At 44.6% G+C, this 16,724-nt stretch overlaps 1 protein-coding gene across 2 annotated transcripts in view; it reads left to right on the top strand.

Moving 5' to 3' along the window:
* The window catches only part of SLC14A2 (solute carrier family 14 member 2), a 446,643-nt gene that overhangs the window by 237,076 nt on the left and 192,843 nt on the right, over positions 1 to 16,724 (top strand). The gene's annotated exons all lie outside the window — the stretch shown is intronic.

The raw sequence follows: 16,724 nt of genomic DNA, 5'->3' as shown, positions 1-16,724 counted from the left end.
ACCAAGGTGCCCTGCAGCTTGCAGCCTGCTATTCCCAGGGCCTCACCCAGTGTGTGGTACACAGGCTGCTCCGAAAACAGTTAGAAATCTAGGGAATATATGGTCCGATCCAGTTCTGACATTTGGGGACTAGATTTGGAAGCTAGAAGCGCTCTTGCTATGACCTCTCTCACTTCGGTGGGTGGCTCTCATCATGGCTTTGAGGGAGGAGCCCCTCTTTGGAAGAACCTATATATGTGTGGTACAGGCCTATCCTGGTTGAACCAGAAGTTGAGAAAACTAAGCATTCAGCCCCGGCATCTTCACCCCCGACCCCTTCACTGAGTCTCCTTCCTCCCCTCACCCATTTCCCACCCAGCACCCAGTGCCCTCCTGTGCCCCATCCTTGTCCACCTTTTCCAGTCACTAGTTCATTCTATATTCTGGGCTCTTCCAATTTCCTTTAATACTCAAAACTGCTCTCAAAGACAGAGCCTTTGGATCCTGAGGGATTAAGAGGCCATTTTCATGACGCCATAATCTGTTACCTTCTCAAGCATATTCTCATCTGACAGGAAACAGTGCTACTTAAACGTGGCACATCTCAGGCAACTACAGAGTCAGGTAAAGAAGAAGAGGGAGGGGCGCCTGGGTGGCACAGCGGTTAAGCGTCTGCCTTCGGCTCAGGGCGTGATCCCGGCGTTATGGGATCGAGCCCCACATCAGGCTCCTCCGCTATGAGCCTGCTTCTTCCTCTCCCACTCCCCCTGCTTGTGTTCCCTCTGTCGCTGGCTGTCTCTATCTCTGTCTAATAAATAAATAAAATCTTAAAAAAAAAAAAAAAGAAGAAGAGGGAGAGGCTGAGACTCCTCGCTGACAGTACTCCACAAATCACGCACTGACTCCTCACCTGTTTTCCCCACTGCTGCTTCCATGCTGTACCTTCCTACCAAAGTCTCCCTGTTCGGGTGCTGTCCCCACGTGTATACACTGAGGTTGCCCAATCCACCTTGGGGTAGGGCCAGCCCAAAACTTGTGATTCAGAGGAACTTCCTGACAGTTACCAAAAGCCCTCCATGAGGGGAGAATTTTCCTTTGTGAAAATTCCAACCTATGATAAAATAGGATTAGAGTCTAGGTTTAAAAAAAACTAAGGAAGCCCTAACAAAAACTACTCAAACCAACAACAGAGACTATGCACTAAATAAATAAAATATCAGTAACATTTCACATATCTTAAATTAGTAATAATGGGTCCTAATAAGTTCTGTGCTATTAATTCCATTTAACATCCCTCCCTCCCTGGAAACTTTTCACGTTCCTCCTCCCCTGCAGCTTTAATGAGATACTTGTAAATTCATTTTGCTTTGTTGCAGAAAATGCTCACCCTAAGAAGCATTTGGAATGTGTGGGCCTGGTCCTTGGGTGTCTTTAAGATTTTATTGGCTCCTGCCTCCTGGGTTTCACTGTGTGACTTGGAAGCTGGAGAGAAAAGGGGCTTTGGCTTGCCTTTATTTAACTTATTTGGATGCCAAATGGAAATTTCTCAAACCCTTTCTCAATATGTAGTGTCATAGGCCTGGGGTACGTGCCCCAATCCTTCCCACCAGATTTCACCTCTCACCTCCCTCACAAAGGCCATTCGACATTATTTTCCCCAGTTCATCTTCACTGTCCCCCAAAAACTTTATCCCCATTTTCTATTTCCTACTGCACTCTTTCCAAGTCCTTCTGTTTCTTATTATTCCTGACACTGACAACCTGCTGGTCCCAGCGGCCCTGGTTGCTGAGCAGACATGCAGAAGTAAATCGGAGTTTGCTAGTTTTTATTGCATTAGGGGAACTTGCACGGGGAAGAGCATTACTGTGGTCACTTCTCAGAGATGCTCCTTTGCATTAGGGACATTGGAGAATGTGAGGATGAATCTGGGTGACAGGGTCATCTCCAGCAGCCGCCTAGCTTGGGTGTAATTGAGCAATTTATTAATGAGAATTGCATTTCTCTTTCTTCCCCCTCAGCTAAGAGCAGCATTCTGAGCCACCCTTCAGTAGAACCAGACTAATCTCCTTTTTTTAGGACCTACTATAATTTAGATTTGGCCCTAGAAATCTATCCCTCAACTCTGCTAGGAAGCCTCATACTGATATTTGAGATCAAAGTGTCTAGAATAATTTTGGCTCTCTAAAGAGCTAGTTCTGAGGCAAAAATCCATGTTTATAGTCAGAACCAGCCTCATGTTTAGGCAGAACCCACCTTTGCGTATATGATACAGCATTAAAGACAGCAAGAAGACCTTCAGGTTCCACCTGAACTTATTTCTCTCCCAAGTGTCTTAAAATCACATCATTTGAGAGTAAGAATATATTTCAGTTAGGTAGCATTACTTACCTGCAGCATGTAAAAACAAAAATTTTTTTTAGATTTATTTCTTTATTTGGAGGGGGAGGGGCAGAGGGAGAGGGATAGAGAAACTCAAACAGACTCCAAGCTGAGTGAGGAACCCAATGTGGGGCTCAATTTCAGGATCCTGAGATTAGATCTGACCTGAAACCAAGAGTTGGGCACTTAACCAACTGAGCTACCCAGGCACCCCACCTTCAGCATTTTTTTAAAGACAAAAATCCAAAAGGAGCTGTGACCCATCCATTCTTCATAATTTCTATGAATTATGACGATTTTCCTCTCTGGAAAAGTCTCGGTGACACAGGACACTGGGATCATTGCAGGTGGGAATCAAAAGGGAACACGGGGTGGGGGGGATGCAGAAGGTGGAGGAGAAAGTGCAACAGACAAACTTCACAATTTATCCAGGTGCCAGGCTTACCTGAAGGAAACACGGCCCTCTCAAAGCATGCGAAAACATCAAGCTATCATTTAGAAAGTGACAAACCCCAAGCAAAACAAATCAATGTTTCTGTTTTCATAAATCCGTAGAAAACAACATTTCTTTTTCCCTCTTCAGCAGTTTCAAACACAGGGCAAATATTTTCATACTACTCCATAAATCTAGAGTCTGTTGAACGGTAGGGAATTTCCTCTTCAACTGTCCCCCATAACAGCATCGAAAGGGAAAATAAAACCTCAGTACCAAAGGCATAGACTTTTAGAGCCAGCTGACTGCTGGAACCAGGCCCTTATTTCCAGGGTCTTTGGCCAGCCGGCATCCTGCATGCCGAGCAGGCGAGGGCCTTGTAGGCCGTCTAGCAGGGCCTGTAAATTCCCCAGTTTTAGGGCCCCCTCTTGAAGCTGCCAGGCAGGAAGGTATATATTGTCCACTAGAGCCTGAGGGTTTTGAGATATACGATTTGAAACAGAGCCGAGGAAGAGTATATAGACAGAGAGGCTGTTCTGCCTCAGTGACTGTTCCAGGTAATTGAAACGGATCCCTTTAAGGACTGGGACCATTCTGAAGTTTTAATTATTTAATAGGAAAGCTTTTTAACTGGTGGTGAGTACTTCCTTGAGAGCAGGATGGTGGAAAAGCTTTGGAAGCAGGCAGCTTGACATTTGAATCCCAGTCCTACACTTAAAATGTGAATAAATCTGAAGAGGTTTTGTGGGATTTTTGTTTGTTTTTCACATCTTCGGACTTGAATTTTCTCACCTGCAAAATGGGATAATGCCTAATTCAGAGATGTCTGTGAAATATAAATGGGGTGCAGAGCAAACTGCTTGTCACCTATTAGGTACTCAGTATACGGTCTCTGTATTATCAGTCACATCATTAGGATTATTCCTCCCCTTTTAAAACAAAATATGCTGAACATACATTAAGTTTTGTTTCCCTTCGGGTGGATAATATTTGATAAATGTTCATTTTTATAATGAGCTGTGACCCAGAATGCCCTTGGGAGCCCGGAAGTAGACAGGCAGGTTCAGTCTCCCAAATGAGCAGGCCCATCTGCACTACCTACATGGTGGCTCTGCTGCCCCTTCTTTTCCAGGAGCCTTGGATCTGGATTCCCTGTAAATGGACAAACTAGGAGGCAGTGGGGCCAAGGGTGAGTAATAGGCACAGCACTCGTGGCTAGAAAGCCTGAATTCAGCACTCCGCAGCCTCACCCTGCAGCCCTGTGGGCTTGGCCTCCCTGAGGTCTCAGTTAGAAGACAGCCAGCAAGGGTGGCCCCAGCCTCCTTGGGGGCAGCAAGGATCAGAGGGACGGTATACGGGGAGCCTCTGACACAGTGTCTGGTGCAGGCCAGATGCTTAATACGTGGCGTCTCTTGTTACTAACTAATGGCCACAGGGGAACAGCAAGGCCATTCAAGCTGCAGCTTTACACTCGACCCGGCAGTGAGCCAGGATCTGGTCACATCCAGGTGCCTAGGGTCTTCTAACCCTTCAGTCATCCTTTCTGCAAACCCCCATTTCCACTTGGGGTTTTCCACATGTTGAGTGGCAGCACCCCAGTGCACAGGACACAGCCTTCCATGAGGCTGGTGTGGTGAGCCACTAACCCTGGACACAAAGGTCTCCAAGGGAACATGTGGAAAGTGGTGGCATGCACTCAGCAGGTACGGGGTGCCCTGCCATGAAATGAACCTGTGACACATGGTGGCCCCGCAGGAAAGATGCATTGAACATTAGTAAGCACTTTTTGAAACACTTTTGCTTCAGTATTGATGAAAAGAGCCTCCATGCTCGGAACCAGCTGAAAAGGCCCAAACCAGCCCGAGGTCATTAGCCCTGCCCCCCCTTTTCTCTGTATCTCTGATTGCCAGGATGCTTCATGACCAGTTGACCAGTTGCAAGGACAACTGAATAAGATATCAGAAGGTATCTTGGGACTCTAACACCTAACAACTGAGTGACCTGGGTAGAATTATTTGTCTCCCTGGAGAGTCAGTTTCCTCCCTCATTAAAGGCATTGGGGTGCAGAGTGAGATGGGTACTTTACCAGGAGCCTGAAAGCTGGAATCCCTGTCTGGCCTTTGCTACCAACTAGCTGTCTGACGTCGAGTACTTTTTTCAGCTGCTCTGGTCTGCAGATTTCCCAGGTCCAAAATAAGAGTCTTAGCAGAAAAAGCTTCACAAGCCCTCATCAGCTCTGAAATCCCATTGACCTCTGAAGAGTGCCAGATCACAGCTGTGACTCAGTTTACAGAACCACACTGCATCCTATAAATGTCAGGTCAGCTCCCAGCCTGGTGGCACCAGGCATACTATCGTCCAGCGATGTCCAATAGGTGAATTAGTTCTAATATTTCAAACAAGGTAGATTCAAAAGCCGCCCTTTAAAAAAATAAAGAAGTGAAAAATCTGGATGTATGGCAGTGTTAAATTATGTGTGTTGGGGGGAGGTAGGGGCACTGTGTGCAATTTATAGTTTCTATTTTTTGCACCTCATTCCTCGCCTCCGTGAAACGCTAGCAAGTCTGGAGGGACATTTGCAAATCTGCCCAATGTCAATGCCACTCGTAGAGCAGTCCATCTTCTCCAGAGTGTGTGTGACCTTTGCAGGTTGTCACATCCTGGGCACGGCACCAAGCGGTCCTCCAAGGGGCCTGGCGTGGGGGAGCAGGCCCTGAGCCGTGGGGTGGTGCAGGCGGCAGTTTCCGGGCCCTGTGCCAACCTCCAGATAATTGCCAGCAGCGGGAGAGAGGTGGTCGAGGTTGGCAGAGCCTGTCTCTGACAGATAGATGGTCCCCTTCTCACCACTGCAGCATCATGGCAGTGAGAAGGAGAGGAGGGGAGCCAAAATGCAGGTGGGGAGGCGGGGAGCAGGGGGAGGACAGGAGGGAGGAAGAAAGAGTCTGCATGAGAGAGTCAGAGACAATGAAGGGAAGGGGAGAGCTGGAGAAATGACAGAAAAGCAAGAGATGGGAATCACAGCGAGGTCAGCTCAAGAGAGAAAGAAGCAGATCTGTAGAACGAGACAGATGGAGGAGAGCCAGAGAAAGCAGTGCAGAAACAGAAGGAGGGAAGAGGGGAAGGGAGCTCCATCATAGCGCTCCACCCCACCAAAAGCCTCTGGAGCCATCTGAGCCTCCAGCAAGAGGAGAGGAGCCTCCAGGGTCAACCGCATAAATGTGCGGAGGGGCAAAGAAAGGAAAGCACCCAGACCAGCTCCATTCCCACATGGGGCCTTGTTGTCAGCAGCTCCAGAGGCAAAGGGAGTTTAATGGAGACAGCCAGTCTCGCTTGACATGTCAGCTTTGTCCCATCTCTCCCAGGCCCAGGCCTTGAAGACCGTGAAGACACAGCTGTTCCCTTCCCTTTCCTTCTCCTCTGGCCTGGGAGGTGGGACAGTGGTGGTGAGGGGTGGGATCAGACTGGGGAGAAGCTGGCTGCGTGGCTGGCTCAGAGGCAGCCCCCCCCGGGGGAGACCCTTGACTGGGGTAGATATGTGTGGGCAGCCACACTGCTAGGTGTGAAATGGAGATGACTGTCAGGTTGTAAATAACAGAGACCTCGCCTGGATGAGAAATGGAAAGAAAAGTGTTGCCTGGCTTTCAGGGTACCTAAGACCTATCAGTAACAACCACCAACATTTACTGAGCCTCTCATTATGTGCCAGGCGTTGGGCTAAACACTTTGCATATGCTACGTACTTTATCAGCCAATAAAGTCTGTACAGTTTTATTAAGCCGACTGTGCAGACAAGCCATGCCGCCTGATCCCACGGGCTTGTGCCAGTCAGGCCAGAGGTCCTGTTTTGCATTGATGTGCACAGATTTACTCCTGTATAGTAATATTCACTGGCCATCAGTTCGTGTGAGGCCGTGCTGGGACCTGGTTGGTAGGAAAGTGTGGTGGTACATGGTGAAGGGGGTGGGCAGAAGGAGAAGATGATGGACAAAGACAGAGACACAGGAGTGTTGCACCCAAGGAGCCTGGAGTTGGCTGGGGGAGAGAATACATGTCCATCAGGAGCTCTTGTTGCTGCAAGTGCAGAGGGCAAAGGCTGAAAGAATGAGCTGTGAGGGTCCAGAAGAGCACGAGATTCTTTCTGAACGGGAGGAACCAGGCCAGCACACGGCATGAGCTTCTTCTGAGCCAGGCCCTGATGCATGAGTTCAAAACATGAGATTGTTAAGTGCAGAGAAAAAGTGCCTCCCGCATGGATGGAGTTGCCCAAGCAAAGACACAGAGGCTGCAGAGAGAGGCCGCAGTCAGGGGAGCTTCAGGCCTGCTTCACATGGGGAGGCCCTCTGATCACGTGGGGGAGCAGTCAGAGACAAAGCTAGACAGGTGGATTGTGTTTGGGCTGAGGGAGGGTTAAGTTCGGAGTGCAGTGGGCAGTGACTGAAGACGTCTGATCGGAAAAGGAGAGGCAGCTCGGCCCCCTGCACCACCCTGTGAATGAGTGAATGGCCACATTCAGTGCTGCTTTCACTTAACAAATACTCATCATGTACCCACTGTGTGCCTGGCCCTGTCTAGACAGATGGATATACCCAAGAACAAAGCAAGCCTTTGTTCCCTGCCTCATGGAGTACTCATTCTTGCAGGGACACATGCATTTTATGCCTTAGCTACCAATGATGGGACCGGGTCCATGTGGGCAGGACTTGTCGGGTTCAGACGCAGGCAGGAATCAACCCACTAGGAGGCCCCAAGGCTGCCATGTAAGGGCACCTGGTCTTGGACAGCCGAGGGCAATACAAGGGCATCTGGAACCTGTGATGAGAAAAGCCACAGACAGGAGGGGTCATATAGCCAGTACTTTCTTGGTTGCAATTAACCAATTAAACTTGCTTCAGCAGTAAAAAGTGATTTATAGACTCATGTCGCCAGACTCTGAAAAGCCAGGGTTGGGAGCTGGCCTCATGAATAACTAGAATTGGGGATGTTAATGCCACCCATCCCTCAATCTCCATTTACGTTTCTCTGTGGGTGTTATGTCATTACCTCAAATTGGCTGTTGTTGAGAATTTGGCATCAGCCCTTACAGCTTCATATCCTGACAGTTCAATGGCCAGACGGGAAAGTTGGCTTCCTCCGCCAAGCTCCACTTTGCAACTCCTAGGGAAGAGCTCTAGCTGGCCTGGCCTGGGTCACATGGTCACCCTTGGGCCAGTCTGGTAGCCAAAGAGGTGAGGTTCTATGATGTACCCAGGCCAGGTGACCTGTTGCCCTTCACAGCTGTAAGAGACAGAAGGGGGAACAAAAATCATAGATATCTGCTACTAGTATTGTGACAACTTAAAACACACTTTACTTAATGGACAATTATGCTGGGGGTGTCCCCAGCATCTCTCCAAAATGCATAATACAAGGTCACTCCTACTCAATTAGTCTGGGACATAAATAGTACTCTCCCCACTCCACCGCCACAAATTATAGTAATAGCATTGAACAATTTAGAGAAAGAGAAAACACAATATGCACGAGCTTTCCTAGAGGAAAGTAAAGTGAATCATTTTAAAGATGCAGTGTGGGGGGTGTGGGGAGAGTGGGTCATTCGAAACAAAACCAGGTACCAGCAAGTTCCAGGGCTCGCCAGAGCTGCATTAGCAGACTCCTGCCTGTGATCGCAGAGTATCAGCGCAGGACTGCCATGCTCTCTCCCGCCAGCCACCACCCCCACCTCCCAGCAGGTTTGGGAAACTTGGTCAGAAACAGTGCCTTCAGCTAGAGGCTCCTCATTAGCCGAGAAGGCCAGCCCTGCAGGAAATCCTGAGCTGAGGAACAAGAACAATTTGAAAGGATGCAGGAGGCATTAAGCCAGAATGGTTCTCCAGGGGGTGGTGGGGCTAAGTGGAAACTCAGGCAAAGAAAACCAAAGGGGGACCAAGTGGGGCCATCATTCAGGAAAGAAAAAGAATGCTTGCCGTCAGGGGGGAGGGCAGTGTCTTCAGTAGGAAGGAGAAATCAAAAGCAAAATAAAGAGCCATTTTAGCAAAAATCAATGTTTTAAAAACACACATTCACACTTCCAGAGAGAAGTTCTAGAAACTTAGGCTAGAGACACAGCTTGCCCTGACGTAAAGGCTATTAGACTAGAAGTAGAAGCCAAGGGTCTGGTCTCTCTGGCACCAGTGATGCACTGACTTTATTTCCCCATTTGTAAAGTGACCTTACACTCTCCACCTTGCCTACGACACACACTCTCACGTGTGGGTCCACCGAGATGGTAGATAGGGAGGCAGTTTTTAAAATATTAAGCAACTCTATTGTAGTTAATTAGGCTAGGTGAACAATTAGAAAATGACAGTCAGAAATTGGGTCACCATAACCCTGGGAGGAAGGAGGCAGTGAAGGAGGCCTTTTAAGGCTCAGGGCTCAGGTGAGCTGCCTTCCTGCTAAAGGACACAGAGGGAAGCAACAGAGTCTCTGTTTTTAAAAAAGTGTGTATGATCGCTAAGCACCAACTATATTCTCGATCCCTGGTAAGATGTCAAGAATAATGTAGAAGAAGCACAAGATGCCGCTCCTGAGGCGTGCTGTCTGTCAAGTAAGATGAACACATACGAGCTCGTGCAGCTCCTAGCATGAGTTACGGTAAAATCCAAGCTAGGATGTTGATAATAAAAGTCCCAAGAGCTCAGAGTAGAAATGTGTGGGCTTGTGGGCCAGGGAGGGGTACCCCTGCAGTTGCTCTGGGAGCAGAATTTGGATAGATAGGCAGAGAGAAGGGGAGAGAACATGAGGAACATAAGGTGTAGGTCAGGAAGCCCATGGTGATGGCACTTGCTCATGGCATGTTGGAGGTCCTGTCGGTGTGAGTGAAACAGTGTAGAAGATGGGAATGCTGGACAGTTATTCTGGAAGGGCCATCATGTCCAGTTGCAGAAAGCCTTGACATCAGATGAAGGAACTGATCGGAAAGGAAAGGGAACCCATCGGAAACATTGGAGCAAAGGAGCTGGCTTGACCAAGTGGTGCTTTAGGAAGATGGGTGCAGGGGCAGAATGTTCAATCAACAGGAGAGGGTGAGGCTGGTGGCAAAATATGCAAAGAAGAGGCGCTCAGGATTACGGAGGGCAATGGTTAGATGGGTGCAGAGGGAATGAAGACTGATAGGGGAGGAGAAGGCAGGACTCAGTACCTATCTGCATGCGGAGCATGAGGGTTGTTCTAGAGTAAAGATGTCACGATTGCCTCGATCCTAAAGAACCGGATTTGTTACCAGAAGTGTAAGCATGTCCTGTGTCCTGTACCTGGCAGGATTGGGGGCAAAGAAGGCTTCCTAGAAAAGTAACATGTTCATGAAGTCTTAAAGGTTATGTCCACCTGCTGTCAGAGAGCATCCAGGGAGAGGAAACAGCAGGTGCCAAGGCAAAGGCAAGGAAGTGTGGGAAAGAGAAACCCCATTGTGGGGATGTCTCTGAACACACAAAGAGCGGGAGAAGGCTGGAGAAGGAGGCAGGAGCCAGATCACAGATGAAATTTAGGACTTAAGGCAGCAGGACTGGGGAGCTTGGAAAGTTTTATAGCAAGGGAGAGACACTGTCAGGATCTTTTACAGTTGTTTGTGCAAATACAGGAGTTGAAAAGTATAGATAACCGCAAAATGAATTGTTATGTGACTGAAAGCGTTCTCTGATTACCTTGAATGGAGGAAATTGTATTAGTCTCTTACTACTCACATGTCTCTGCCTTTATTTTTATATGTACCAACTTTTAGCTTAATACATGTTACTGCTATTTAAAAAATGGAGGTGCATAAATCCTCCTAATATTTAGAGCATCATTGAGATTGCAGTAAAGTTCCCATCTTTGTGCCCTGAACTCAACCTTGTCTGATACATGTCTAGATATTAAAATTGGGATCTCTACTTGCTGTTTTTGTTTTCGTTTGGTTTGCTGGTTTGCCTTTGCCCACTTTTATTTTCAACTTTCCAGTCACTTTAATTGTTTCTCTTGTACACAGCGTGTGATTGGGTTTTTTTATTTGTAATTTAAACTGAAAATATATTTCCTTTGATTGATACATTTTAGCTTTATAAATTTTAATAAGATAGGTATGCTTGGAATTAGGCTTAACATCATGTACTTTCTGCTTTTATTTCACTTTATGGTCTTTGTTTTGTCTTTTAATTTAATATATGTGTGGGTTCATAGTGATACTTTAGAAAGTTTTAATTTTTTTTATTTTTTAAGTGATTATCTTTATAATTTATAATACAAATAAAATATACTTGATCCTCTATATCCTTAGATATAGCTTTGCAAGATGTTGACATCTTCATTCTTACTCTTTTCCTGCCTCTCATTTTGCTGTCCTACCCAATTTTAGTTGATGATGATGATGGTGATCTCTCTGTTAATCTTAATTTTATAATTTTTAATATATATTTCTTTCTATTGCTTGATTTATTAGCCCTACCTGGTCATTTTAACCCCTGGCTATCCTCCACCTTCTCTCTTTCTTCATCTTCTGAATTGTGTTAGTTTTATTGTTTTTCATGTTGTTATAGTTTATTAGAATTCATCATTTTCTAGAACCATAATTGCCACATTTTTTTTATCTTAATGCTAAACTAAATTGTTAAAAACCCAGCACCAGACTTTCTGCCAGTTTCTGTATTCTCTACTGGTTGGTTGACGTGCAGTTTATTCCAGACAGGACCCTGGTGACCACATTTTCTGGGCTGTTAGATGTCTAGTAGCAGCATTTGTACTTGAACAAAAGTTCAAACATAACATTTTTTTAATGTTTTAAATTTAATTCTTAATGAGGTTTTTATAAGCATGGTTCCACTGTCTCTTAGCATGAGATGTTGCTGTGGAAAACTCTGAAACCAACCTAATTCTTTTCCCCTTAGAAAAGACATTCTGGTTTTGGTTTTGGTTTATATTGTTTGTTTTGGGTTTTTTGTTTGTTTGTTTTAATGGTAAAGAGTCTTTCTTTATGTTTTGGGCTGTTGGATCTGTATCGATATTTTCTCAGACAGTTTATGTTTGGTTTTGGTTTGGTTTGGCTTTGCTTTGTACATAGACTTAAATATCTTATTTCAGGAAAATGTGTTGTGATGCTATTTCTCCAAATACAATTCCTATTCTAGTTTTTTTTAGTACTCTTTATCAAACACTGTTTGGTCTATTTATGCATGCACATGGGTCTGTTTGATCTGTTTCATCTTCCATAGCTACCATGTTCTTTTTCTAATGCTTTTTAACTATTCATTTCCATTCTGTTTTGCTCACTTCAGAATTCCTGTTCTTAAGCCCACTTTTTTGAGCATTGTCTGTTTACCTTTTTGTTGCCTCTGATGGTTTCCTAATCTCCTCCACTTCTTTCTTGAACTCTGCTAGCTCATTTTTTGTCTCTTTCAGTTGTCTTGACATTTCTTCCTTGAGTTCTGATTTTCTATAAGTGATCTTTCTTCATTAAAGCTTATTCTGTTTGTCTATGCCTGTCTGCTTGGCCAGTTCCTTTAGCTCTGTGACAACACAATTTCACGTGTGTTCTTTGTCTATTTGTTTTCTCTAATCATTACCTTCTTTTCCTGCAGTATCTTTGTAGAGCTCTTCAGATGGTTTCTTTCTTTCCTTTTTTCTTAAGTAATGTAAGGCTTGAACTCAAAACCCTGAGATCGAAACCTGAGCTGAGATTAAGAGTCAGACACTTAACCAACTGAGCCACCAGGCACCTCCTGATAGTATCTTTTCTATTCTGACTTGTACTTGATGGAGATAAGCTCTTTCTTAACCAGTTATTTTGTAGAAAGTTTATGGCGCAGGGTCCAGGCCATGATAATATCCAGCAGAGGGTCTCTTTCATTTACAGGACTCCACTTCATGACACACAGGGTTGTGTGTATGCATATATGTACATGTTGATTTAGCTTTACTTCAATGCAGAAGAAAGAAGAGATTGGCAGTTGCAAGACTGATTCGTACTGAACCTGTCCTCTCCAATCCGCCTCTCCTGCAGAGATAGCACCCCTAAGTATATTCTTGTTTATACCATATTCCCTGCTTCTCAATGGAGCCAGACAGGGTCTGGGGATGTGCTCACAGACAGCCAATTCACCATAGACTAGTTGTTTGCCAAAAGATGGTATTGGTTCTGTCCTCTTTGATGAGCTCTGTGCTCTGCCAGCCTTGCTTGAAGTCTTTGGCAGCAGACATCCTTTAGCATCTACCCGCTCCTGGTTGGAATTTTATTGCATATGACAGCTTTTCCTCAACAAAGGTGAAGTGTGCATTTCTGTTTTTCATTTTCCTTATTGTTTTGGGATGAAATTAGAAAGAAGTGGGCAAAGCTTTCTTAACCCTGCCATCTTAAAAGTAGAAGTCCCATCTAAAAGGCTGTAAACCCCTGGCTTGGTCCTTCTGAATCTCCAGCACCTAATACTATATCTGGGAAAGGGAAGATACTCAATAAATACTTGTTAGATGAAAGAATGAACAATTCTCAAAGGTAGTAGTTGAGACAAAACTGCATTTAAGACCTCTCTTCCAAAGAACTTCAGAAACTAATCTCCTACAGCATAACAAGGCAGGTTTCTCAGGGCATTTCTTATGGTTTAAAGATCTTCTGCCCACATATTTCCCATCTTTCAGTATCTTGTCTGAGCATCCTGCTGTCACTCACTATTGGAACTCAGAGTACCTGGTACACGTGAACTCTACAGGAACACTTTTTATAGTGAGGGTTTTCTTTCTAGTTTGGTATCTAGCCTGTTTTATGGATGCATTGTGTAAGTGTTTCTCCTTGGCTTACTTCTGAAATTGGAAAAGCTGTGTATCTTCTTTACCATAAATCATCAGAAAATAAAGGCAGAATGATGTCATTCTGCACCCTGTTTTGGTAAGGAATAGAGATAATTGTTCATATTTCCCAGGTCCCCCAGGGTCCCACAGTGGTCTGGACTCCATCCAGATGCAGCCAGAGAGGAAGGATCCTTAGAAAAATGGAACACTGCAAGATATGGACACTCTTTTCAGCCCTCGTGAATTCCATGGGGGTCTTTAGCATACATGTGATCCAAGAAAAAATCAGCCTGGCTGTCAGAAGAGATACCAAGTCCAGCTTTCTCTCTGGTTTCCCTTTCAAAAGAGAAGAGACTTTAACTCAAGGAATCTACTTCTTAAGTCCCCTGAGAACAAGATGTATGTCTCAGATTATTCTTATGCCTTCCATATAGGATATAATAGGCATTTGGGAAGTATATGGGTTAATTTCTGATTGTCCTTGGGACTATAGGTAAAACCAAAAACTGTCCTACTTGCTCAAAGACCTTCAGAGCCTAATCTGACAAAATTCCTCATTCCTTTAAAGGATCTTTCTTATCTGCCTTTGTCTTGAGTCACTTAAACTCCTCCAAAATTGCTCATGCTCTGCACCCTTCTCATTGCTGAGCTACCTGCAATTGGTTGCCCATAACTGCCCATGTCGAAAGACATGGAATCCAGAGTCGTGTTGACTGCCCATGGACTATGCATGACAGCCTGCAAGATTAAGATGGGTATGACAACAGGAAAGGGAGAGCCTGGGAGATGCATATCCATAGTCCTTATTACAAGTATTCCGAACAAAAGCACAATGACCAGCCATGCCTGCCCACAACCAGCTGCATCAATGCTCTTCCTTCCAGATGTGCAGTGATATTACCGCTACAGACCACATAACCAAAGCAGGACTCCCACTTACCTGCCTGAACACCTGTATCCACCCCAACTGTAACCCTGCCCTGGGGGCCTTGATGGGTTTCAGTAGGGGCATCAAGCATCCTGCTTTGTCAGGAACAGTCCAGCTTACATCCGGTGTCCTGGCAAATTAAGCATTTTTTCCCAATCAAAAGTGATTTTTATATGACAACTTATATGCCCTCCCTAATTTAATCTAATACCTAATTTTCAAAAGGCAGCATGAGTCAGAATGCCTCTGGTTATAAGAAAAGTCTTTCTCTTTTTCCCACCTTTGTAGAAGAATATTAGGACTCACCAAAAGAATGACCTGGGCTGGTGATTGGGGAAAAGTTGACACTACAGGGTGTCGGCTTCAGGGTGTCCAGACAGGCTCAGACAAATGTTATATGTGAGGCTTGAGAGAAGAAACATATCCCAGAGATGAGGGAGGGGCAGGACTCCAGGCTCAGGGGAGATATTTTGGGATAATACAGTTCCCAGGTCAGAAAGAAGTGCATTTATGGAGAATAAGCATTTTGTGTGCCCTCTTTCCTCCCTCTTGGTGCCTGCACAGTTTGACCAATAATGCACCAGTGATTTTTCTCTGTTATTTCATTTATGGCAATAACTTCAGGTCCTGTGTCTGGTCATAATGGTGATCTATGTATGCCATCTACAGTGGGCATGGATAATGAATCCTATTTTATTTCTTAATTAAGAATTTGAAAGTACTGCAAATTACTGCAATTAACATGGATTTTCTTCCTCATTTATTTACTTATTTAGATGCCTGAAATTGCACCCTTAGCTTAAACCAACCACAGGGTTCAGAGCCTGTTAAAATATATAGCATTCATTAAAATATTTATTCTTCCCCAACAGTGAAGTTGCAATTTGGAAATGGTGGTGATATCTATTAATGCAAAATTCTCCCCCCCAAAAAAATAAATTATATCTATCTCTATCTATACAGGTATATATACACACACACAGATACAGAGAGACAGAGAGAATATAGAATTCATCCAGCTAATTTAGAAAGTTGCATTTATTGACAGTCCTTTGTGTGACTGAAATAAACTAAGATTTTCAGAATAGCTCATTATTATTTTAGCTTCAACCAGTGCTGTTGTTTTCCCTCTCAAAGTTCTTAGGGATTTGAGTATCATCATATTTTCAAAAGTTCAGTGCTCACTGAAAGATAGGAAAAACAATTTGAGGGTGGTTGAATTCATCTGACTGACTTCAAAACAATATACTCTCAATAAACTGTTTAGCATCAAATTATCTAGTAATTTTGAAGATTCAACCTTAATCATCATTCTTGGGCTTTCGATTTGGTTTTAGTTTTGTTTCTGACTGGTTTGCATAGAGACACAGCTCAAGAGAGAGTGGTTGAAATTAACCAAAAATATGCCTCAGAAACATAAGCCCTTCAGTGTGGGCCAGCAGCCACTCCAGACTACAGCCAGCGGGGGTGTAAATGGGTACAATTCTACCAGAAAGCAATTAGGAAATAGCATTTCAAAAGCCTTAAAAGAGGAAAACATTTTGAAATCCAGCTATTCCACTTCAAGGAATACATCCTTAGGAAAGAATGAAGGATGTATACCAAGGTGTAGCTACAATGACATTCACCACTGCCCTATTTATAATAACAAAATAAAATAACCAATGTACAGCAGTAAAAGATTGAGTAAACCTTACACTGGAATTCTAAATAACTATTGAAAACTATGTGGTTTTTATTAGTTATCCATGGCTGCATTACCTGAACAACAAACATATTATCTCACAATATCTGTGGGTCAAGATGGCTGAACTGTGGGCAATGGCCGAACTGGGTCCTCTGACTCAGGATTTCTCATAAGGCTACAATCAAGGTGTTTGAACCATCTCAAGGCTTAACTTGGGCAGGATCCACTTTCAAGTTCACGCAAGTGGTTGTTGGCAGGATTCATGTCCCCTAAGCCTACTGTTTGGAGATCTCCCTCAGTTCCACTGCCTTCCTTTCTGTGGGGCAGCTCACAACATAGCAGTTGGTTTCATCACAGTAAACAAGCCAGAGAGCAGGAGAAGGTGAGCAAGACAGCAGCCAGGGTGATTTCGTGACCTAATCTCAGACTGACATCCCATCACTCTTGCCATATTCTATTGGTTAGAAGTAAATCAGAGGTCCTGCCCACACTCCAAAGGAGTGCATTCCACAATGGTAAGGAT

Source organism: Ursus americanus, chromosome 19 (assembly GCF_024610735.1).
Source record: "Ursus americanus isolate L20-20 chromosome 19, mUrsAme1.1.p, whole genome shotgun sequence".
Classification (NCBI taxonomy): domain Eukaryota; kingdom Metazoa; phylum Chordata; class Mammalia; order Carnivora; family Ursidae; genus Ursus; species Ursus americanus.
Note: the sequence above shows the minus strand (reverse complement) of the source record. Positions and strands in the feature narration are given on the sequence as shown.